Here is a 24,013-nt window from a genome sequence, read left to right as displayed (position 1 = left end):
ATGGGAGGGCAAGGAACTCACGACTCAAAGACTTAGAAGACCACAGGGAAGAGTTTGAAGTTATTCCCAGGGCACTGGATCCTTCCGGACGCAGAGTCTCTCAGGAATGACATGTCAAGATAGGACTTTTTTTATCCTTCTTAGATTTGGAGACCATCAATTGTAACCCAATATAGTAAGCAGTAGTTCTTAAAAATGTCAAAAAAAAAAAAAAAAAACCCAAAAACCTGTAATTATGTGATGAATATTTCAGGCCTCCTTATTTTTCTTAACAGAAAACTGCGTGTTTGGGGGGCGCCTGGGTGGCTCAGTCAGTTGAGCGTCCAACTTTGGCTCAGGTCATGATCTCACAGTCTGTGAGTTCCAGCCCCGCATCGGGCTCTGTGCTGACGGCTCAGAGCCTGGAGCCTGCTTCTGATTCTGTGTCTCCCTCTCTCTCTGCCCCTCCCCCGTTCATGCTGTGTCTCTCTCTGTCTCAAAAATAAATAAACGTTAATTTTTTTTTTTAATTAAAAAAAAAAGAAAACTGAGTATTTGGGATATTAAGTTTATGATGTTTGTTCCCAGAAGCTACTGAAACAAGTACCTTCCTAAAAGCCAGTGTTAACTTGTGTTACTCGGGTTATCAGGTAAGGTGCATGATTCTGGAAATGAACGTATGTAACGTTCTGTATCAAGAACAGCTATATCCCAAGTTTGCCTACTCACATGGAAAAATAATTCACCAAATAGATTTTATTTAACTTTATATGTATTTAAGTATTTAAGTGAAAAGTTTAAGGGCATCACACTACACAGTAAAAAAATACTGAATCAGGAATTCTCAATTTATTAGCAATTGAATGAATTGAAGAGCACATAGGTTGCTTCTTTATGTTACAAATAAACCTTATACTATTTTCTACTGAACAATAATGAGTAATATTCAATTAAAATATCCTTTAAGTCTATTGGTAGGAGCCCAGTGCACTGACTCATACTTCTCAATTTCTACTTAATAATTTAAAAAACACAATTGAGATATTTGTAGTATTATAATATTTGCTATCAAGAGCCAATATACTTCAGTTGTGTATATTTGATTGTGAACTATTGCTTTAAAAATGGGCGGCTCAGTGGATTAAGCAGCCAACGTCGGCTCAGGTCATGATCTCGCAGTTTGGGGGTTCAAGCCCCACATCAGGCTCAATTAAATATCCTTGTAAAAGTTAACTGATTAGATCTATTTGGGAAGATAAAATATGTTCACTAAAACCAAAAGGAGCAAAGCTCTAAAGATTGGACAAGCAGCTAGAATCATTACTAAGAAGCTGTGGCCAAGGCGGCAACTTTAAAAATTAATATAGCACAACTATGAAGCTAAACTACAAGGTGTTTCTGCTGGGATGTTTAATCACAAATTTCATTGTACTTTTTCAGCCCCTTAAAGAAAAATCATTACAGCACTGAAATTCCAGATATTAAAATACATGACTGAGAGCAATACACTTTATTAAACTTACCATAAAGTACTATAGTTGACATTTCTTTCTTTTTTTAATGTTTATTTATTTTGAGAGAGAGACAGAGACAGAGCACGAGCCGGGAGGGGCAGAGAGAGAGGGAGACACAGAATCTGAAGCAGGCTCCAGGCTCTGAGCTGTCAGCACAGAGCCCGATGTGGGGCTCTAAGTCACAAACCATGAGATCACGACCTGAGCCCAAGTTAGACACTCAACCGACGGACCCACCCAGGCACCGTTATAGTTGACATTTATAATTGAGGTTTCTTTTTAGTGAAGCTTTTCCTTAGTAAATATCTTACACCTCTTAAGAGAATAATACACAGATCATTTCTTCCTGGAGATTTATGTTTAACCCGGTATAAAATGAAACTAGCCTTCAACGAATGCTTAATACACTTACATGTGGAATTTTTTATTTATCACTGAGAGTGCACTTTTATGAATGCATTCAATATTTTGGTTTCCATTAAAAAGTTTTTCGATATGGGACACCTATACTAATCTTTACATACTGAAATGTCTTTTAAGTATTCAATTTGATAAATCTAATTTAAAACCAGGCAGTTAAAATTGTCACTTCATATAAGATCTTATCTATTTTATGTACATGTCAATGCATTACATTAAAAGGTTTTACTGGCATAACAGTACGTAAGGGATATTAGATCACAAAGTGAGTTTCAACACAGACTTCCTCGTAGCAATTTCAATGTAGGTGACCCTGAACATAGTGAACCTAGAAAAGGCTCAGAATAAGGAGATATGCGAGGATTTTCTGAACATTACTTTGAGGAGCATTCTATGTGCCCCTCCAATCAATTTTAGTGAGGGGGTTTTCAGACGACCTGGAAAGCTGAAGTTGGGAGACAGAATAGAATTACTCCTGCCTGGACTATGTAAGTGACACACATTGATGAGGTAACTGCTTTAGCATTACATTTAAAAAGAACTTCCTACAATGTTGATGGTTGGTTGGTGCAAAAAATGCATGCATGAGTGAATATGGCCTGTGCACCAATGCAGTTCAGTTCCAACCATGGAAAGAAACTGCCCAAAGAAGCACCTGGAAGAATGGTGGATGTCATTAGGGAGTTTGAGTGGAGTAGATCCTTGAAAATGCGAGGTGAGGATGGCACAGCTATCAGAGGAAAATCGTATTATGCGAATACACAGGAAGTATAGTAGAATGTTCCCAATGGTGATCTCTGATGTGCATCCAAAACGCCCTGACAGAATCAGCCAACTACATACCCTAGACAGCAGGAAGCCCACTTAAGACAGTAACAGAAAAATGAGTATCTCTTGGTACCCTCTCTGCTCTCTACTGTGGCATTGATACTATGTAGTATAAAACTACCCTTGGAAGATGCTGGAAGAGGAATGCAAGCCTAAGGTAGGAAGGAGCAAAGGTTCTCCCTTCTGTTTCCTGGGCCATGGATACCTTACTAGCAGCAGATCCCCTCTGAGCAAAAGGAGAGGTGAGTTAAGAGGGATAGGCGGTACCCAGCTAATATAAGGCTGGGCCATTTTAAAAAATTAGACTATATTTTAGAGCAGTTTAAGGTTCATGGCACAATTAAGTGCAAGATACAGAGATTTCCCATATACCCCTGCCCCACACGTGCATAGCTTCCCTCGTTATCAACATCACTCACCGGAGTGGTACTTTGTTCTAACTGAGGGACACATCATTACAAACCAAAATCCATGAGGGTTCACTGTTCCTGTTGAGCATTCTATAACTTTGGACAAACGTATAATGACAGATAACCACCATTACGGTATCATACAGAAGAGTTTCACTGCCCTAAACATCCTTTGTGCTCCACCCATTCATCCCTCCCTCCTCCCTGATCCCTAAAAACCATGATCTTTCTATAGTTTTATCTTCTCCAGAGTGGCTTATGGTGGTTGGACTCATACAGGATGCAGCCTTTTCAGATTGGCTTCTTTCACTTAGTAATATATACACAAGTTTCCTCCATGTCTTTTCATGACTTCATAGCTCATTTCTTTTTAGCATTGAATAGTATTCCATTCTCTGGATGTACTGGAGGGCTTTTTTTTTTTTTTTTTTTAAAGAAACTTTTCATTCTGTGTACAATGGAAAGACTTTGTAAAGTTTTGAGAGGAATGACATGATGAGATCTGCAATTTAAAAGTATAAATCTGGCTTCTATATAGGGAAGAGGTTAAAGAAGGATAAGGACAAAGTCCAAGAGAGCAGTGCATGTGCTACTGCAATAGTTCTGGTGGGAAAGGAGACAGCGGCACTCTGGGGGGATAGCAGTTGAGATGAACAGGAGATGGTTTGAAAATATATTCACGAGGTAAAAGTAATAGCATTTGTTGATGAATCAGCTATTCAGAATTATAGAAAGAGAGGTCAAGTATGAATTTTGGGTTTTGGGCTTGAGTATTTGGGTGGATAAGGGTATTTAACAAGGGCGGGTGGTGAAATAAGGCTGGAAGTCTGACTGGAGAAGGTTGATGCCAAGCCAAAAACTCAGCACCTCAGACATTTTCTATTAGAGGCATATAAAAGTCCTCACCAAACATAAATCTCATTTCCTTCTCCTTGCAGATTGTTGGCCACTCCTCTTAGGCTCCAGGGACATGAATAATGTCCTTAATAATGTCAAAGAATTTCCATCAATCCTTAATTGCCCACTAATCTGTTTCTACTGTCTTAACCATCTCCTTAATGGTGTTCCCAGCCACTACTAAATTTGACATTTTATATCTGGCAATACTTTCTCAGTTTGTTTCTTTAATTTTTCTTCTTTTTTTCTTCAAGTTGTTGTTGTTGTTGTTGTTGTTGTTGTTGTTGTTGTTGTTGTTGAGAGACAGAAAATCCCAAGCAGGCTCCTCACTGTCAACACGGAGCCCCATGCAAGGCTCGATCTCATGAACCATAAGATCATGACCTGAGCCGAAATCTAGAGTCGGACGCTTAACTGACTTAGCCACTCAGGCGACCCTAATTTTTCTTTTGCTTTCTTTTTTTTCTTTCTTTCTCTCTTTCCCTTTCTTTCTTTCTCTTTCTTTCTTTCTTTCTTTCTTTCTTTCTTTCTTTCTTTCTTTCTTTCTTTCTTTCTTTCTTTCTCTTTCTTTCTTTTTCCCCAAACTGCTACTATTTGCAAACATTTATGTCAGTCAAAATGTCAAAAATATTTGTTGGAACTCTAAATAAATAACATAAAAGTAGTCCATGACAGAGTGCTAAGATCATTTGTAGCAGGTTGTGTTCATAATCACTGGCTAACATGATAAAGTACAGTCCATCATATTAGCTCTCACTGGCTATAAGATTAAAATAGCACTCAGCATATAAGTAGCTTATTATATTATTCTTTCTATATACATTTTTAATAAAAATGATGGACAGACTAATAGCATTAAAATCAATTAGCAGTACCAATGTTAATTTCTTGGTTTCAATTATTGTACTATGATTATATACGAGAGTAACATTACGGGAAGCGGGGCCAAGAATATATGGACACCCTGTGTATTATTTTGTAACATTTCTGTGATTCTAAAATTACCTGAAAATACAAAATTAAAAAGTAAATCATTACTGCAAGGGCAGAGTTAAGAGGGAAATACATTTGTAAGATATCTGAAAGAGACAGGTATTCAAACATCAGCACTAAAGGGATATAATTCAGTGTTATGCCTTTACATATTCTTGATTAAATGCATGAGTTCACTTACATTTGCAAATCAAATCCAATTAATTTATATGAAATAAGATAAAACAGGAATACATGAATAAATATATGCCTATATAAAACATCTTGGATCTTAATGAATAAATAAGAATTAATATTATCTTTAAGAATTGTAAAGGAGTTGAGAATCCACCAGAAATCTAAATTCAATGTGCTTAAATTCTAGACCAGCTTGCCCTTGTTCTTAAGAAAGAATATTTTATAAATTCCCTGAGTTCTAAGCCACGTCTTTTAACTATACCTAAACTGTCCATCTCAACACCATTTTTCTATTTACTCAGGTACAAAATGTCAGAGTCCTCTTTTACTCCTCCTCCTCCTTTTTTGCTTCTGTGGAGTCTCCACATCATGCCAAGTCTTTGTCTTCATTATCTTCACCTTTATCTTATGTTAAATCCTTAGTGCTTCTCTAGGGTGCTACATAAGAATATCTTTCTAAATACCATGTTTATTTTCCCTGACTCAAATGGTCCTTTCCATGTATACAAGATAAATCATTCATTACAAATTACAGACCTGGTCATGTTCAAAGCCTTCAAAGGAAACATATCACTTTAACAAAGAAAGGTAAAAAAATGAATTTAATAAAAAAAAAGATAAATAAATAAAAAAGGAAAACAGAAAAAAAAACCCTCCTCTAGAATCTCATCTACATCATGACTCCTTTGTGTCTTGTAAACCTCAACTCACCCCCTTTGTTCCATGTATGCTTCCTGCCCTCCTACCAAAATCGATTGTCTGCTGTCCCCAAAGAGGTTCACACTTTTCCATCCATGCCTTTGTTCATGTTGTTTTCTTCCAGGTGAATATTTTTGTTTTCTCAGTCATTTAAAGGACCAGTCTTAATGCAGAAAATCAAGACATAACATTCAGATGACAGAGTGCTCTTGCCTTTGAAAGGCTCCTAAAGAAAGATCACTTCATACATGGAACTTTCGTAATTCATCTGTTAGTATATAGACTTTTCTCCCGTTGACCTGCCTTCTTTATTGTGAAGGCATCAGTATGACTGTACCCTGATATGTACACATATTGCTTTCACAGGTGCTAATTTTACAAGGCCTGAATCTGTTTACACATTTTTTTACCTCTTGAAATGTTCACCAGAGAACTGGGGGCTCAGTAAAGGTCAACAGAATTAAAGTGAATACTGAAGGCATTCTCTAAGAAGCAAGGAGAATTCAAACTCAGTTCCCAATCAAATCCTCCCTTTCCTACACTAACCTCCTTACTATAACACACTTATCTATATATTTTTTAGCCTTAAAATATTGACAAGCCTAGGGGTGCTTGCTTGGGTGGCTCAGTTGGTTAGGCTTCTGACTTCAGCTCAGGTCACGATCTCACAGTTCCTGAGTTCGAGCCCCAACATCAGAGTCTCCATTCTCAGCAAGGAGCCCACTTCGAATCCTCTGTTTCTGTCTTTCTCCCTCTATCTCTCTCTCTGCCCCTCCCCCGCTCTTGAGATCACTCGCTCTCTCTCTCTCTCTCTTTCTCTAAAACACAAACATTTAAAAAATATATTGAAAAGCATGCCACTTGGCTAATAGTGTCATTTTAGAGTTTGGATTAATAATAATCACTGACCCACAATTAAATATGACATGATTATAGTTGTAGAAACCAAATGTGTCCTTAATTCTGCATACTGTTCAAATTTCCAACTGAAGGAAAGCATAGCTGAGCTGGAACTATGACCCATCTTCAGTTCACTCTATTCAGAATCCTATTCTGTCATCATATTTATTATTGAATATTTATAGAGTCCCTGCAAGTGGTTGTTTGAGCTGTGCCCTATGAAAGGGACACTGGCCAGGCAAGTAGGTGAAGCTGAAATCTAGCCCATACTCTGCTTCCCAAACCTTAAGTATGACTCCAGTTATACTTACAAGTATGCATGTGTCATCTGCAGAGAAGAAAGGACACCTTTTTACAATTCACAGAAAGTGCAAGGGGGGAATTAAGGTAGCCAATAAGCTTTAATATATTGTATAGAAAAACTTTTTAATACTGAAATCCTTGGTGTGTTTTTTTAAATCCAATTTTGTTGATAGGAGTACAATTTTCATCTAAGTGTATTCTGACATAAAAGCAGTGAAGAATTCTATGAATTAAACATACACACTCTCCCTAGAAATAATAAAAAGATACATTAGGTCATTGGATCGATTTCTTTTCCAATGTAAGATTGTTCTCTCTTGTGTATTTTTCATTGCTCTGTCCCATATGAGTCTAAACTATTTAAACTATGGTTCTTATTCTATTTCCCAAGGGTGTTTATTCAAGAATCTAACAGACATCCATGATGATGAATTGAGGGGTGGGTAGTTTCATTTTATGATTTTTTGATGAAGTAAACTGGCCTAGAATTCAGGGCACTTTTTATTATTATTGTTATTGTTATTAACGTCGATATCCATTGGCCAACTCTTATATTCATCATGCTCATTATCTGTGATCCTTTCTACAAAGTAGCCTAATACGTAGTGTTATTTCCAGTTTTTACAAAAGAAAATTCAGGTGTTTAGTGATATCCTCAAGTCCAGATGGTAAGTTTGATGTGTTCAAACTCAAACTTAAATCCAGTCTTCCTTGCTACAGAAGATTTCCCTACTCTTTTAGATGATATTGTGCAACCCATGTTCCACTTTCTTAAGTAAATTTATTCCACAAACACTTACAGGATACTTCTTATGTGCCCTGCATTTTCCTAGATGCTAGAGTTGAGCAAGAGAGACAATATTTGCTCTTATGGGACTTACACTAGGGAAAGAGACAATAAACAAATACCTAAATACATCAGTTCAGGTATCAACAAGTACTATGCCATAAAACACATCAGGGTAAGGGAATGGAGAGTAATGAGTTGGAAGTGGTGGCCGGAAGGTCAGAGAATGTCTTTCTGAGGAAGTGATATTTTAGTAATGGACTGAATGTAGCAAGGAGAAAGACACACGGACGTTGAGTGGATGAGGGTCCCAGGTTAGAAGAATCATGGCATTTCAGAGAAACTCCATGAAGGCCAGCATCACTAGGACAGGATGCATAAGTGGGAGAGGGGTAGGAGGTCAAGTCGGAATATAGGTAGACCTCATAATGCAGGCTCAAGTAGGCAAGGGTAAGAAGTGGGATTTTCTTTTCTGATGAGAAACCATTGGAGGGCTTTATCTAATTTGCATTGTTGACAAACCACCTTGACAGCTGTGTAGAAAATTAACTCTAGGGGGAAAAGAATGGAACAGAAATACCAGTTCGAGGCTATTGCAACATCGCTTCACCAGGGATGACAGTGGCTCAAGGAAGAGTGGCAGCCCCAGAGGTGGGGAGAAGTGGCTACATTGGAACAGAGTTGAAAATCGAGTTGGCAGGTCTTGCTGATGGAAAGAATGTGGGTGTAGAAAAGAGAGAAATGCAAGATCACACCTAGGTTTTACACAAGATACTCATGGGGTTGTTGGTGCCCTTCAAATTGGAAAAGAGCAGGATTTTAGGAGTGGGTAAGTGGGAAATTAAGAAGTCTGTTTCATACATGTTATTACTTCTTATGCCATTTTATACATGTTTCTTGTCTGTTTGGGGCCTATGATACATCAAGTACATAAGAAAAGATCTAAAGGGTGTTGGCACATCCCTCCCACAGATTTATGTAAGATGTGAAAAAAAATGTCTCCCTACACATATCCACTCACCCACAAATACAAAAGTGCCCCTACTATTTTATATTATGCCTACATAATTCTTCATTGGGACATAGTTCGATTTGGATCATCAAATCAGTGATTACGTCTAGCCGGAGAAGAAACATGCAACGAATATTAATCTTTTTGCCATAGATCTTTCCTATGATGTCCAAGGGCAATTTTCAATGGGTCCATTTTCTCTATCTAAAATGTGTGTTTTCTTCTGGTCCTGAGATTGGAAGCAGAGATACAGAGTTCACTGAGATTTTTTGCCTTCGTTGGTTTTTCTGTCTCTGTCTTTCAGAATAATTCTCAAAACACGTTTCTTCTAAAAGCCTTCTCTGACTGTTCCAGACAACACAGAAAAGAGCTCAACTCTCTCCCGGAGCCCTTAGAACAGCCTTACGACTCTTAGTTTTACTTTTATTTCTAGGTGCTTTCTACCTAGGAGTATCGCAAGCTGCTTAAGGTAAGAAGTGATGTCTTTTTGTACACTCAATATCACTCAGTGTTGAGCACAGAGCTCACATAAGAGGACTTCGACTATATTTTGCTGATTTAAAAAGAAAAAAAAATGTCTACTCTCCAAGATTCAGAAAGGATACAAAATAGTTGTGTGTGGACGTTAGTCATGTTTTTGTGAAATCATCATCTGCTAACTCTGGAAGCAATATTACAAATAATCTTACCCAATTCTGCTCTGCCTTTGAATCTTTGCTAGGTAAACTGCCACCTGCTAAAATCAAAAGAGACAAACTGACAAACAAAAAGGACAAGAACGTACATCTGTGCCTGACAGTGAAATGCTTTGGTTTGCTGGTGACTGGCTTATTCTTTGGAGTTTTACCTTTTTAAGTTATTTTTGTCTATTTTGAACTAACATTCCTATGTTTATATTACCTGTAAATAGTGATCATCAGCATGAATAGTAAGAAGGGAGGAAATAACAAAACATTTGAAGGAAGCTTCTCAACAACCAAGTTAAAGACTCCTCTCCACCTGACTGGAACTTCAGGTGATAATTATGTGGTGATAGTCATTAGGGTTAATGTGCACTATGTCAATTTTTCAATCTGTAAGGGTCATCCACACACTAACCACATTTCCTAAATAGTCTATTATACTGAAAAGAAAAGCTTTTGACCAGCAAACAAGTACTGGTGTCCATGTATCCATGGTAGTTTGCTTTTTTCTATTGCTTGTCTCTTACAAACTTGAATTCGTGAGAGTTAAGTTTCAAAGACTTTATCATCTTTGAGTAAAATGATCAAGCAAGTTTTCAGGCCAAACACGGCTTAGCCCTGCCACATTTAGACTCAACTAAGGTACAAATCCTTTTTGAGGTTCAGCCTAAAATAGTGAGCTTTTATCTTTATGCACCTGATTTACTGGAAAAAAAAGACATGAAAGATTTACCGTGAAAGGAAATGAGGCAAGAAGTGCATGTCTATATTTTAAGACTTTTCCAGTGACGCATGGAAACACCAGAAATTGTTTTCTCAAGCCACAAGTTGAAAGTAGAGTGGCCCATTTCTATTTTACATCTATTCCTATTGATCAACGTGGCCAGATAATTCCACCTCTCCTTTTCCCACAGTTTTGATTCAATCTGTTATAAGCCCATCTTTTAGAATGCTTGCTGTGCCCAGTGGTTAGAAACAAATTTGGTTCAATACTAAACTGAGTAATTCAATTGGACAGCCAAATAGCTGATATTATACTCATCAGTGACTGAAAACAAAACAAAACAAAAAAACCCCACAGGGATAAATTGGATTTGGTGAGAGAGATGATAAAAGACCTCGGTGAAAATATAGTGGGCAGGTTTGTCAACATGGAGAATTTCTATTTCCCTTCTTGAGTATGTTCTTATATGTATGATGTTTCAATATATCTTATACTTTTAGTATAGTATCTCTTAACCTTCTACCACCAAAATGTCTTGTCAAATTCCCATGTGTAGCAGACCATCAGGAATTCTCAAAAAAGAACCTTACTTAGCAAATGAGCTTGCATCTTCTAATACAAAAATCATGAGCATGCTAATGCTAATACTAATCACCTAGAAATGGTCTAAGGGGAAACAGAAAAATAGGGTCCTGAGTCTTTCCTCTAGAGCAACAGAATCTCGATGAAGACAGAATTATCAAGAGGTAGTTCTAAAACATGCAAACTCCTCTTAATGGTGAGAAGAATACAGAATTAGCACACTGGTGTCTGGGAAGATGAAGTCTAACTCATCTTGTGTTAGAAACAACTTCAAATATGACACAAAAATTCATGGATATTTTAGCATTCATTCACCTCCTCTCATGTGCCAGGCACTGTGGACAGAAAGATGATGAATAAGACAAGAAACTGCCAATTCCAAGACAAGATGATAGAGTTGCTCCTTTAATAAGGCATCTTGACTTTTCCATAACGCGAGGATATTTCCTAAACTTTCTCTTTGATTTAAGCAAATAGAACCTTTGTGGACCTCAGGTTCATGCCAAATCTAAAACCTAATTTTATGATTCCAAAGAGTTGACAACATAGTTACAGAAGAGGAGTAAAGTATGAAAACTAAGAGAAGAGACAGTGAACGAGCCAACAATACAGAGAATGGATTTAACTGGAACAGAGTTTCAGTTGGAAAACATCAACTTGAAGTTGCCTTAGGTTGATCCTTAACAAAAATACTGCTAAGACTTGTAAGTTGGAAAAGGATAATCTATTTAAACTATATGGTAACGGACTGCTGAAGAAACATTCTGAACCTTGTTACTAGGCCAGAAAGCCAGGCAGAAAGGATATTGTTTCTTTTAGAACTACAAAGAACAAGATAGAGAGACCAAGAAAGACAGATACTAAACAGAATCCTGCACACCTTAAGATAGACACTAGGTGATTATAAAAATTAATAGTAACTTGTGTATAGTTTTCCAGTTTGAAATTGTTCATACCCTGTATTCAACAAAATGCCTGTAACATCACGTTAATTCAATAATAAATGTAGAGCAGATGTTTAAAACTGTGACCATAAAAGACTATTCCTGTTCCGTAAACTGTAACGTTAAAAGTGAATGTTGGAGAGAAGGAACTACCAGAGATTTGGTATGTCTTCACCCTTTAAATCCCTTTGGTGAACATAAAATAAGAATGGAGGCAATACATAAACATTCTGTTTCCTGAGGACACCCCTCATACTGAGTCAGCATGATGACTTCAGCAAACATTCTTTGATCATCTGCAATTGTTTTTTACTCCACAATGCTCATGTTCTAATGAAAAGAGAGCCTATAAAGCGAAGATAAACAACAATGAGGAGTTCAATGTAGCTGAGGGCAGCAAAAAAGTTTTAAAAAGAAAAAGAAATGTCATTGGCTTCTGGCACTTAACTTATCCTGTAAATTGCAACAAAAGTGGTTTTTTAAAGAATTGAAGAGGAGACAATATTTCCACAAATATTAGGTTATGTATTCTCCTGGAATTGAACATGGAAAGTTATAATGTATAAGATCCCAATCTCTGTTTCTGTAGATTATAATTACTTGTACTTTTTTTTTAAAGTCTACCTTCTGAAATATTTTAAATTCCGTAGGTCAGTCATGGAATGTGGTCCATCTTACAAACTTGCTTTTCAGTAGCACCTCCTTGGACCTAAGAGAGTGGAAAAGCACTCCACCCCCATATTAGACCCAAACTAGCTTAAAAGGTAATTAGGAGTGATGGAATACATTATGGCAATTCCTACCTTACTGGGAGAAAAAAAAATGATTATCCTAGGACAACAAGGAGTACTGGCCACACCTTCTCTGAAATAAGTTAAATGACTTGTATTAATCCCCCCTAAAAATACACAAATACTTATATTCCTGTGTAATGCTGATTGGGCACTTAATGATTGTGTAAGGCTATAAGATCTAACCCATTATATCCTCAACCAAAGTGTTGGTGGTTTTTAGGAAGGATGCATTAAACAGCCTTAGCACACGCTAAGTACATAATTGAAAAAAAATCATGTGCAAAATTTAGGATAAAATTTCTCTTTCACCAGAAAGACTAATTATTTATTTTGTTTCAATCATGGGAAAAAAATCTTTTACTGACTACTATCCTTCATAGATGTATCTCCCTTAAATAGAGGCCATTTATACCTTGATGTATATTTGAGGTAAGCTTTGATACACAAAGGTGGGTTTTTTTTAATACTACTTAAAAAACTTGGCCATAGAAAGGGGGAAAAATGTAGACAGCCATATCCCATTACAAGTGCATACATTAAACTTTCGACAATGTCTCTAAGGCTATGCATGTACCAGCATTACAAGATTTTATGGGTCTTTTTAGCTTACTGACTGGGTTACAAAGTGACCAGTAGCTTTCAGTTAAATTCCCAACTAAATCATTTGCTGGTGCCCTAACCCTTTGTAAAATTAGCAAATGACTAGTTATTGCTCAGTTTCCTGCTGCTCTTTAACTTTAGGGTTAAAGCATGATAGTTAAAACATCTTTGACAAATACAACTTGGATTAAGACCCAATACACAGAGTTCCTTCCACAGATGAAATTTTAGAACAAATTTCTAGTGAACAATTGAAGTCTCTTTTAATAAAATATCACACGGATTGATAAATTAACTTCTGTGAATGAGGAACCAGAAAAAATCTGACTCACAGTGCCAGGGCCCAAATATGTTATTTTTCTTTGCTTACATTCCTTTCATAAATGACTGAGCAAGCTTATTAGAGCAACAAATTTCTCAGTGGCAAAACCATAAAGGAGGATTCAGGATGAAACCAAATGTGTGTGATACCTCCTCTGTGCCAAGTACACAGGACAAGGCTAGGGGGTGCATTTCTGCGTACTTAATCCTGCAATTCTGGTTTGTTATTTTTCAGATCAAGAAATTAAGGTTTAAACTGGCGGATGTATGTATCTTAACCAAAGTCACATACCAAGCACGTAGGGGGGCCTCGACCTTAACATATTGGTTTGATATTAAAAGTCTTGCTTACATTTTTATTTCACGCTGTTTTTCAGTTTGCATTAATTATCAGAAGCTATAACCTTGATTAGAAAATCCTGAATGCTCATATTGAATCTGGTATTACTTTGGGAGGAACCAAGGGAGTCTGCTTATCATAACCTGCTGTAATGGTGTCTGTTTGCACTAATTATTGTAATTTCTTAAAAATAAAACACTTTGCTTATATGAGTTGTTAGATTTCCAGCTTCCCACACCCATGAATTACTGTCACTGTCATTATAACACTGGGCAGCAAACATGGGGGAGTGATGTAGTTAAGGAAAAGCATATCACCAGGAGTAAGATCAGAATTGATACAGTCCTGAGGTGAGATATTTTACTCACAATAGCATACTTCTTTGTAGCATAAATAATAATGAGAATGATTGATTTATCAACGAAAAAACACCTTTACGTGTTATGTTTGTTTTGCCAGCTTTACAATCTCCTTGCAAAAAGATCTACCTAGAATTATCAGCCCATAAAAGATGAGGGGAGAAATTTTCATTTTCTCATACTTCAAAAATGGCATGAATTTGACTGAAGTCTTTTTCCATGTGGCTCATTTATAATTATCTTGGGCTAATAGGAGAATGATGATAGCTCCTAAGTGTTGGAAAATAATAAATTAAGAATAACTCTCTCTTAAATCCCAGGAACCCTTCCCATACCTCAACAGACGTACTCTGTATGAGAAAATAAGTGAAAATATAAACATGGTATGTTTGACATTTTGGAGCATCCTTGGAGAGACATTGATTTGTAATTCAGATCACATAGCATCTTTGATTTCTCCCACTTGCCCATGCCCCCCCTCCCCAAATAAAACACAAAAGCTTTATCTGCAATGGATGGAGAGCAACCCAGGAATCTGTGCAGAGACTATCCATCACATTTCTGTCTTAATTGAATGACACCAGAATGAGATCGATAAAATGTAACAAGAGACAGCTTTGCATTTCCACACTCACTTATTTCCCCTCTCTATTACTCTCAGCCACCACCGTGACTAGAAAACCCAAGTACAGGACACGAACCCTGCTGCCAGGCAAGCTGTTAGGATATGAATAAACTTGTCAGAGAAACAACAAAACTTATAAATGTTAGAAGGGAGCTGGGGGACAAAAGGTTATTAGAGAAGTAGTGAATTGGGTTCTTTAAAAAGGCAATTTCATAGATGTATTCTCAGCCCTAAATAACCTCCTCAAATGCAATGTTGCAGTTAGATCATCTCTACAGCTCTCCCTCTGTACCCAATTTCTTGAGAATGCATGAATGTCTGTCTCAAAAGCAGATGTGGTGACATCTCAGCTCAAATCTGCAAGTCCTAGAATAAATGCCAGGCAGCTGTGATGTCCGTATGTACAAGGTTCCTGAGATCTCCAATGCATTATTGATAACCTCATCACTCTGCTAAAAGCAAAGGCTGACATTGTTATAATCTCAAGCTCTGGCTTTGCCTTGGAATCGATCACAGGAAGAAGTAAACCAAAGAACAAAACTGTACATGTAAAAATCAAGAAGGTTAAGAAGTGCCTACCACATTCACTTCACTCTGAGTGTGTTAACTAAAATCACACGACCCGCTTTGGTGTTTTTACACCTTTGACAGGTTATAGTGTGGCCGTAGACTAGGCTATATGCTGTAATAATTCATCAGTGTAATATGCCATATCTCGGGCTTGTTAGAAGGAACAAAAGTCTGTATTTTAAAATAAACGGAAGTCTTTTAATGTAGTTTCCAAGAAGGCATATTTTTTTCTTCATTCTAGTAAATTTTCTTTACATCATTTTGAAACTTAATTCAGACATAGGTGACTGCCCTGTCTACACACAGCTTCTTTGCATCGCCATGTGATACGTTATGAAAGATGTGCCTCCAGAAGTCTTCTATATAATTTTACTTTTATTATTTTAAATAATAATGCAAGATCATAGCATATTTTAGTGCCTCACTTCTTTATAATTCTTACATTTTTCATTATTTTCAGAAATGATATTTGAAAAATATGATAAAATATAAAAGTCACATCCCATCCCAAGAGGGAATTAAAGAGAGAATTATAATGTATATCCAAACCATGAATCACAGCTTGAGTATTTTCCATGATCACACTTGGAGATAAAATCTTAAGTAGCCTGTGGTTGCTGTTAAAAATAAAAGCACTATTTTCTTTGCTGGAAGATGGCTAAGTAATTTGCAAAATAATCATTAGTTGCAGGTTACTCCTGAATTCTTGAGCAAATGAGCATGCAGTTAAGTCATTATTTGCAAACGAAAACAAGGGGTCATATGGAACAAATGGCAAAACACACACAATTGCATTTCACCTGCAGACACCGGTCACCTGAGGCAGGATTTGACTGCTGCCTGACCAGGTAAGAGACAAGGCATGCCTCAGTGAACTTGCTTCATCCGCCTTGTACTTGTTGAGGCTTGTATTTGATATCATGTAAAATTTCCCCAGGTTACAGGTTGTGGTATTGCCCAAACAGAACAAGGCCCCAGAAAATGCAGACATAATAGGAAGGGCAGTATGCATTTGTATACATGTATGCATATATTGGGAAACATGAAAAAAATGTTATTGGTATATTCTAAGATAATTAAAACTTAAAGCCCCTTAAGCCTTATCACACTGTTTCATTATTGCTTATGCTTTTCAAAGAGTCATTGCCCATTTTCCCAAGTACTGCAGGAGCCTAACCCCGGTAAAGAGACAAGTTTCATGGAATGTGGAACTTAGTTGAGCATCATAAACTAAAGCTAGGTTAGAATAAATAGGTTCTACCTCGGATCATTTTTTATTTCACTCATTGCTTTTGCTTTAGTTTGTGGGCGGTTCATTCGGCAATAAGAAAGTGAGGCTATTTCTGCTGTGAGCATGCACATCCCTGGGAAAAACAAAAACAAAACAACAACTACACTAAAATACAACAAACACCACAAGGGTTTGGGAGCACCAGAGTGGGATCTGGTCATACTGATAAGTGTGCACTTCCCACTGGGAAAGTTGACCAGCCCCACGGAAGCCATCCATATAGGTCAGAGGCTGGAGCTCAACGCAACTGTCACAGAGTATGAGTTCACACAAAGAACACAGCCAATGCTGTGGGGTGCTCCTTGTTGTTGATGTCATTACATGTGCGTTGTTTTTAACTTTTAAAATGAGTGTATGGCTAATTAGGGGTGTTGGCACAGCTTGGACTAATGAAGAAAGCGATTACAATTATAAAAGACTTCTGGGGCCAAAGCAGTCAAAGATGCTGACTATTCCCCATACTGGCCCCAGCCATGTCTAGATGGCTGTCAAGTATGATTATGCTAGAAGCAGCCTGGATTTATTAGGGTTTTTGTTTGTTCGTTTCCCTATAGGATTCAAATGCCCATGGATGTGGCTCATGATATTACCAGTTCCTCTCTTATGTTTTCCTCCTTATGTTTACTCCTAGTTCCTCCCTTATGTTTTTCTGAACATTCACAATACTCAAGAAACAAAAACCCCATCCTACTGTACTCTCCAGAGGCTGTGATAAGGCAGGATGAATACAAGAGAAAAACCATCTTCCCTAAGTAACTTTTATAATACTTTATCATTCTAAAAACTCAAAATCAGTCTCAAACTTGTTTATTTTTCATATTCTATGTGTGTGAAACTGGTAAGAAACAGAATACATTGGATATACACCCAATAAAGTGAGAAAGGAGCAAACGGAATTTTACTCTGGAGCATTTATTGGGGGGGGGGGGGCACAAAAAAGTAAAGGATAGAAAGAGAACCTTTGTTTAATCCTATGGTGTAACCTATTGAAATGCAGCATCTAAACATAGTTTATGTTTGAGTCCTCCCCCCCACCCCGGCCCCCAGGAGTATTCTTCATTTACGAGGTGTGCATTTATTACATCACATTACAAAAGAGCCTGAATGGCTATTCAAATAGCTGCTGTAATCAAAAGATTCTTTTTGCAAGGAAACAACCATAGATTTTTTTATAGTTTTTGCATTTAGCTATGGACATCCTAAAATGATAGAAAGATTCTCATTTGTGTTTCCCCCCACTGGAACCTATTGAATTGTCCTGGTTTTGTACAGTGTAGAACAATCCTGCAATAATAAAACATTTCAACTTTGTACAAAAGGTGAAGCTTTCCATTTGAAGTTTTCCTTTAACAGGAAAAAAATAGAGAAAATGGGTTGACAGCTTTAGAAAATTTAAACAATTCCCCTTGCCAAGATACGTATTTCATGAGTTTTCTCTAATTTCAGATTTGGTGCATATGTGTCGTGCTAACAATGAGTGCTTTCAATTTCAATGTTCAGTTTCTTCTCTCCCTGCTCAAGCCAATCTTCACCTTTTAATAGGCAATTATTTTTCTAATCGTTTCTTAAAAACTTTTTTTTTTCAGGATTGTGAGACATGAGCTCCAAGTTATACATTATGGATGCATTTCAAATAAACTGAGTGCATTGTAAACTGTAAAATGCACTTGACTGGTAAAGGTATCTCAGAATAAGGAAAAGAAGGAAGGAGGCTATACTTCAAAGTATGATAAAACTTTTGTAACGTACAAATTCATAAAAATCACAGGGGAATCAATTGAGAATTCTTTTAAGCAAAACAAATGAGCAAAGTAGTATTGGTTGCAATTGTATTAATGGGCTATGTAATGTTTTTACTATTTTCTCCCATCGGCATTAAACTTCTCTTGACAAAATAGAATACTCTCCCATTTTCCCCCTTTATTACCTATTACTTACATGGAACATACTTTTCCACATTGCAAACACAAAAACAAAACATAAAGTCAATCCTTTATAATCTCAACTGTTCATATATATACTTTCATTTGAAATACAGTGCTTCAGAAAACATTCTCATGTGGCAAAACAAAGCAGAAGAAAAAGTAGAGAATAAATAACATGTTCTATTTTATGAGAGTCAATTTAAATATGAGGCATGTACAGAAAGACAATGCCATCCAGCCCTGTGATACCTTACAAAAGCACATGTAGCAATACTCGTTTCAATGTTGCAGACACAAATAGAATAATGAAAATTCATGTGGCTCAGCAGCTGAAATTTCTAAAGGTGATATTATAAAGATGATTCCAACAGCATTCAATCCAAATCAGAAAAATTAGTTGATGTTTCATGAAACCAACTGAACAAACCTATAAGAGCTTCCGTCAATGTTTTAAAATTAATTTATGACAGGCTGTTTAAAAGACTTGTTTATTAATAGAAACATTTTATCTCATAGATTTTTTTAAAGTTGCACTTGATAGTATCTACCACGGATTCAACATAGAAGGTAAAATACAGAAAGTGGCTGAGCCAATACTGCAAAGATCCTAATTAGTATCATGCTATAGAAAAACAATGAAGTGATTTTGTCACCAATTACTGACAATTAGCCTAAGTACAACAGTTAATTTCATGGAAATAAAACCACTATAAAATGAAAGGAACAAAACCTATCATAATTAATGGCATTTGCCTGCATTCCTCTACTGGTTATTTAATTCACAAACCATAAAAGTTTTGAAACAACTTGAACAGCTAAACACATATGCAAAAATCAAGTCTGGGTATCTGGATTTTCTGATTTTTAAGCATCTGTGGAAACACGTAATTTAGCAACAGAATTATGCATACCGAACTTTTATCACCTAGATCTAAATATATTATACTTCCAGCCTGTGCATTTGTTAAACAATAAAATTTAGTGTATTAAGTTGCAGAGAAATATCTTGTGATAGCTTGCCATTATCCTGTTGTAATGTGTCTAGATATAGTGAGCTGACAATATTGTAAAAACGTTACAATGTTAAAAGTTCCCCCTCTCCCTTGCACTTTTGACTCTCTCAAACTTTTCTCTCCACCTGCCTCTTTTTTTTTTTTCAAATGAAGCCCTGTTTGTGCTCATGAGCATGGGAATGTCTGGGCTTGTGCCCCCCATGTCAGTTTCATCTCCTCCGTTAACTCTGCCACAAGTTTCAGACCTGCAGTCAGGAGGCATCCCCAAGTCAAATCAAGCTTTAAAATGTTGATCTGGCTTCTCCTAAAAGCTGGAAAAGCTTCATTTTGTAAGGTACCTACCAATCAACAAAGTAAAAGCAATTCAAGGCCAGTCACATCTAAAGCTGAAACTTCAACAACAACAACAACAAAAAATGTACCCTTTGCAAATATTTTTCCAGTTTCAACAAGTTCCAAAAACAAAACTTTCAAACCTAACAAAAACATCACTATAAACTGTTGCTTAATAAATAGCCACATCGATTTTAAAACTTGAGGTATACAAATAAACATTTTAGAGGTTTTTGGCCACGCAGAGATAAGATCCTCTCTGGGGAGACCACGAGAAACTGCTTGGTCTTTTGTGCAGACTCCTGGAATGTGCTTGCTTTTCATTTCTTTCTTTGTGTCTGGCACACTGGCCTCACAGGCAGTGTCTTAAGCCATGCAGGGTCAGGGCAAACAGAGAACTGCATTCATGGACAGATCAAGTTTATGTGAGAATCTGCTCCTCCACTGCCCTCAATCTCCATATGAATTGTTAATAAAATCTCAGCCTGAAAGCTCATCACCCCAACAGTGGGGAAGTCATGCAGAGAATCGTCTAGTGCAGAAAAACAAGATTTCTTTATCTTTTTCATCCTTCGCCAGCATTCGTGGGAATTCTGCCATGTAACCTCCTCCTGCACCAACCACCCCCGCACAGCACATACACACCCCACCTCTCTCCTCTGCTCTCTTGGTCGTACCTGATCATCAAGGAAGGCCAGGAGCTAAGAGACAAAAGAAACATTCTGCCACCCACAGCAAAGCTACCACAACATCAACTTTGCCTCTGCAGTTATTTGCTGCTATAAAAACCTTCAGGCAAAAGGAAATATCAATGCTTAATTTTTTCCAGTTTGTGTCAAATAGCTGGAAAGACTTTCCCATAGCTTTATGACACCACAGGAACTAGAGAGCCACAGATATAATAAAAGGTCACATACAAAGTGAAGAACAGAGTCATACCCTAATTAACTTGATATCTCCATGCAAGTACTGGACAGGAACAATACTCGATGGATGTTGCAGGCAATCTTGTGTGCATCTTCTAACCTTGCTACAGGCCAGCTGGGCCTCTTGTTTCCTCTGCTTTTGCTCCTTGCAAACTGTTTTAATATCGAACGCTTTTCAGAGGGATGGGCTGATGAACGAAAACATGAATTTCCTGCTTGCCCTTTAAGGTGGGTTAAAGGGGGTGCTAGCAATCAATTACAGAACAAAAGAACAAAAAAAATGACTTAAGAACCTAAGGAGTGAATGTGTTACATTCTTTGCAGTGTTTTTTTTTTAAACAAAGTGTTTCATTTTCATTCACCCTTATCATGAAGAGTAAACAATATCTATTTCATTAAAAAAAATAAGACAAGTTTACCCCAGTAGTAGCTCCTGAAGGAAATCTGTTTTCTGTTCAAAAAGGCTTCAAATGCACCAAACTTCCATTTCGACTTGATAATGATTTTACAAGGAATAAAAAAGTTTGAAATTTCATCTGAATTTGTGCTTTAGATTTTCAAATTGCTTTAACACAGTCAGGTCCATTTCAGAATAAAAAGTTATATTTGCTATTCTGATTGACATTTTAGCCCTATTAAATCTTTGTTTCCTCATTTTATTTTGGTTAATAAAGCAACTATAACTTGAAAACTCTTTGCACATAAATTGTTCCAAGATATCTTCCACTGAACTTTTCTCTCCTGTAACTGCACGTCAAAAAAGTTCATTACCGTTTAAACACAAATATTTCTAAAGTATACAGAAATCAATCCAAATATCTATCAACATATATCTAGACATGCCATATTTGAAAAGGTAAAAAAAAACACACACAGACAGGCACAAACACAGAGTGTCTTAAAGTAAAAGGAACACCAAATGATCCTTGACCACTCACATAGTAATGTCATATAAATATACAGACTCACTTTATCTAAAATAAAGTCACTATTATAAACAGCACATTCTTTAGGTAGCATATCCTATCCATGGTTATCACTTTTGTATGTGAAATATAGGAATCAGTAGTTCAAAGGATTCTCTTCCATAAAATGTACGTCACAGAAGTTTGATAAATTTTCAAAAGAAAATTAAATTTAGTTTATATTAAACATCCCAATACTTAAGGGAATTCTGCTTAGGTATTATGGCTTAGAAGCTCACTAAACTACTAAGTTGAACTCCAAATGCAAAATAAAGTTCAATATTATCCTTTAGTGGTGATGTAAGTTATTATTATAATTAATATGTATTAAACTGTTTCTAGAAACGTCAAACTCTCAACTGTTCTTCCCAATACACCTAAACTAAATTAGTCTTTAAATAAATAAGTCAGTAATTCAACAAATGTTAAAGACTTACACAGTCATATAAATATGTGAAAAGTGTTATTTTAGGAAATGGAGAATGATCTGAAATATTTGTTGTTCTTTTACATAATAGTTACTCAAAAAGCTAATTTTATACTAATGAGTTTAATATTTAAGTAGGACTATGTGAACTCAACAATTTTAATTCATAGACTGTGTTTTTCTATCACCTATACTCAAATTTAAAAAAAAAGGCTGTGTGTTACTGAATTGTATCACCTCAAAATTTTAATGTGTTGATTCGCTTCCATTAATTTGCAGAAGAATACTAATATTTTAGTGCAGAAGATGTACTACCAAACCTCAATTTCTATCGTGATGGTTATTTTCTGAGAAAGGAATTAATGGTTTGGTAAATTCCCCTGAAGAGTTTGCTTTTCAAAATATGTGTGTTCAAAATATGAGTGTAGTTGTAGATTCAGGTTTTTCATCAGTGTTCTAAGGAATGTGTCTCACTGATGATGTCCATGGGGCCTTGCAATTCCTAACAGGGTGAAGGAAGAGGCCAGGGTGAATGTGCATGTTACTGGTAGGTCTGGAAGGTGGCAACCAATAGCATTTTCACCTCTACTGGAAACTCCATGAGCCACAGACACAGGAGCTGTTTTCCTGAGAAACAGCCTGGAGATAGCAATAAGATGAAGCAATTGAGAAATTTAATCTGGACATGTACATTTATATTCAGACTAGATATATCAATGTGGCCATCGTATGAGGTTTGTCAAGGCTTTTAGGGAGGCTCCAGACAAACCCAAAGACAAGTTGAGGCTTTCATATGGTTACGGACTGAATGTCTGTGTCCCTCCAAAATTCATCTGTTGAAGCCCTAACCCCCAGTGTGGTTGTACTCAGAGATGGGGCCTCTGAGGAAGTAATTAGAGTTAAATGAGGTCATAAGAGGAGGGGCCCCGATCCAATAGGATTAGTGTCCTTGTAAGAAGACATACCAGAGTGCTGGCACCGGCTCATGTTCCCATCTCTCCTCTCCCTCTCATTCTTTCTCTCTCTCTCTCCACATGCTTTGAAGAAAGGCCAAGTGAGGACATAGAAAGAAAAGCTCTGCAAGCCTAAAAGAGTCCATACCAGAAACTAAATTTGTCCTCACTTTGATCATGGACAAAGAGTCTCTAGAACTATGAGAAAATAAATTTCTATTGCTTAAGCCCCCCCCCCCCCCAGTCTGTGATATTTTGTTACAGCGGCCTGAGCAGATTAGTATATATGTTAAAAAACAACAACAATAGCAAATTGGAATAAATAATGAACTACATTCTAAGGATAGTTATGCTTTACCTATCATCTCTTACCCTCTCAGAGAGCTACTGGATCTGGACAAGAATCTCTGTTTCCCTGCTTCTGTTGTTGAGTGTTGAGCCTTTGACAAATTTGAACTTTGAAGAAATTTTCAGGCATTACATTAAAAACTCATTCTATGCAGGTGGGTCTAGGAAGGCATTAAAGTTATGTGAATCCTTGCGAATTCAAATTGGTGCGGCCACTATGGAAGACAACAGGGAGGTTCCTCAAAAAAATAAAAAATAGAAATACCATATGATCCAGTGACCCCACTTCTGGGTATGTGTAAACATACCCAAAGGAAGTGAAAACAGGATCTCAAAGATATATCTGCACACCCATGTTATTGCAGCCTTAT

At 36.8% G+C, this 24,013-nt stretch overlaps 1 long non-coding RNA gene across 2 annotated transcripts in view; it reads right to left on the bottom strand.

Annotated features, from left to right (window-relative positions):
* LOC147577543 (uncharacterized) overlaps positions 1 to 24,013 on the bottom strand; it is a 544,234-nt gene that overhangs the window by 321,851 nt on the left and 198,370 nt on the right. The window lies entirely within an intron of this gene.

This window comes from Puma concolor, chromosome C2 (assembly GCF_028749965.1).
Source record: "Puma concolor isolate L17-30 chromosome C2, mPumCon1.1.hap2, whole genome shotgun sequence".
Taxonomy (NCBI): domain Eukaryota; kingdom Metazoa; phylum Chordata; class Mammalia; order Carnivora; family Felidae; genus Puma; species Puma concolor.
This window is presented reverse-complemented; position numbering and strand designations above follow the sequence as displayed.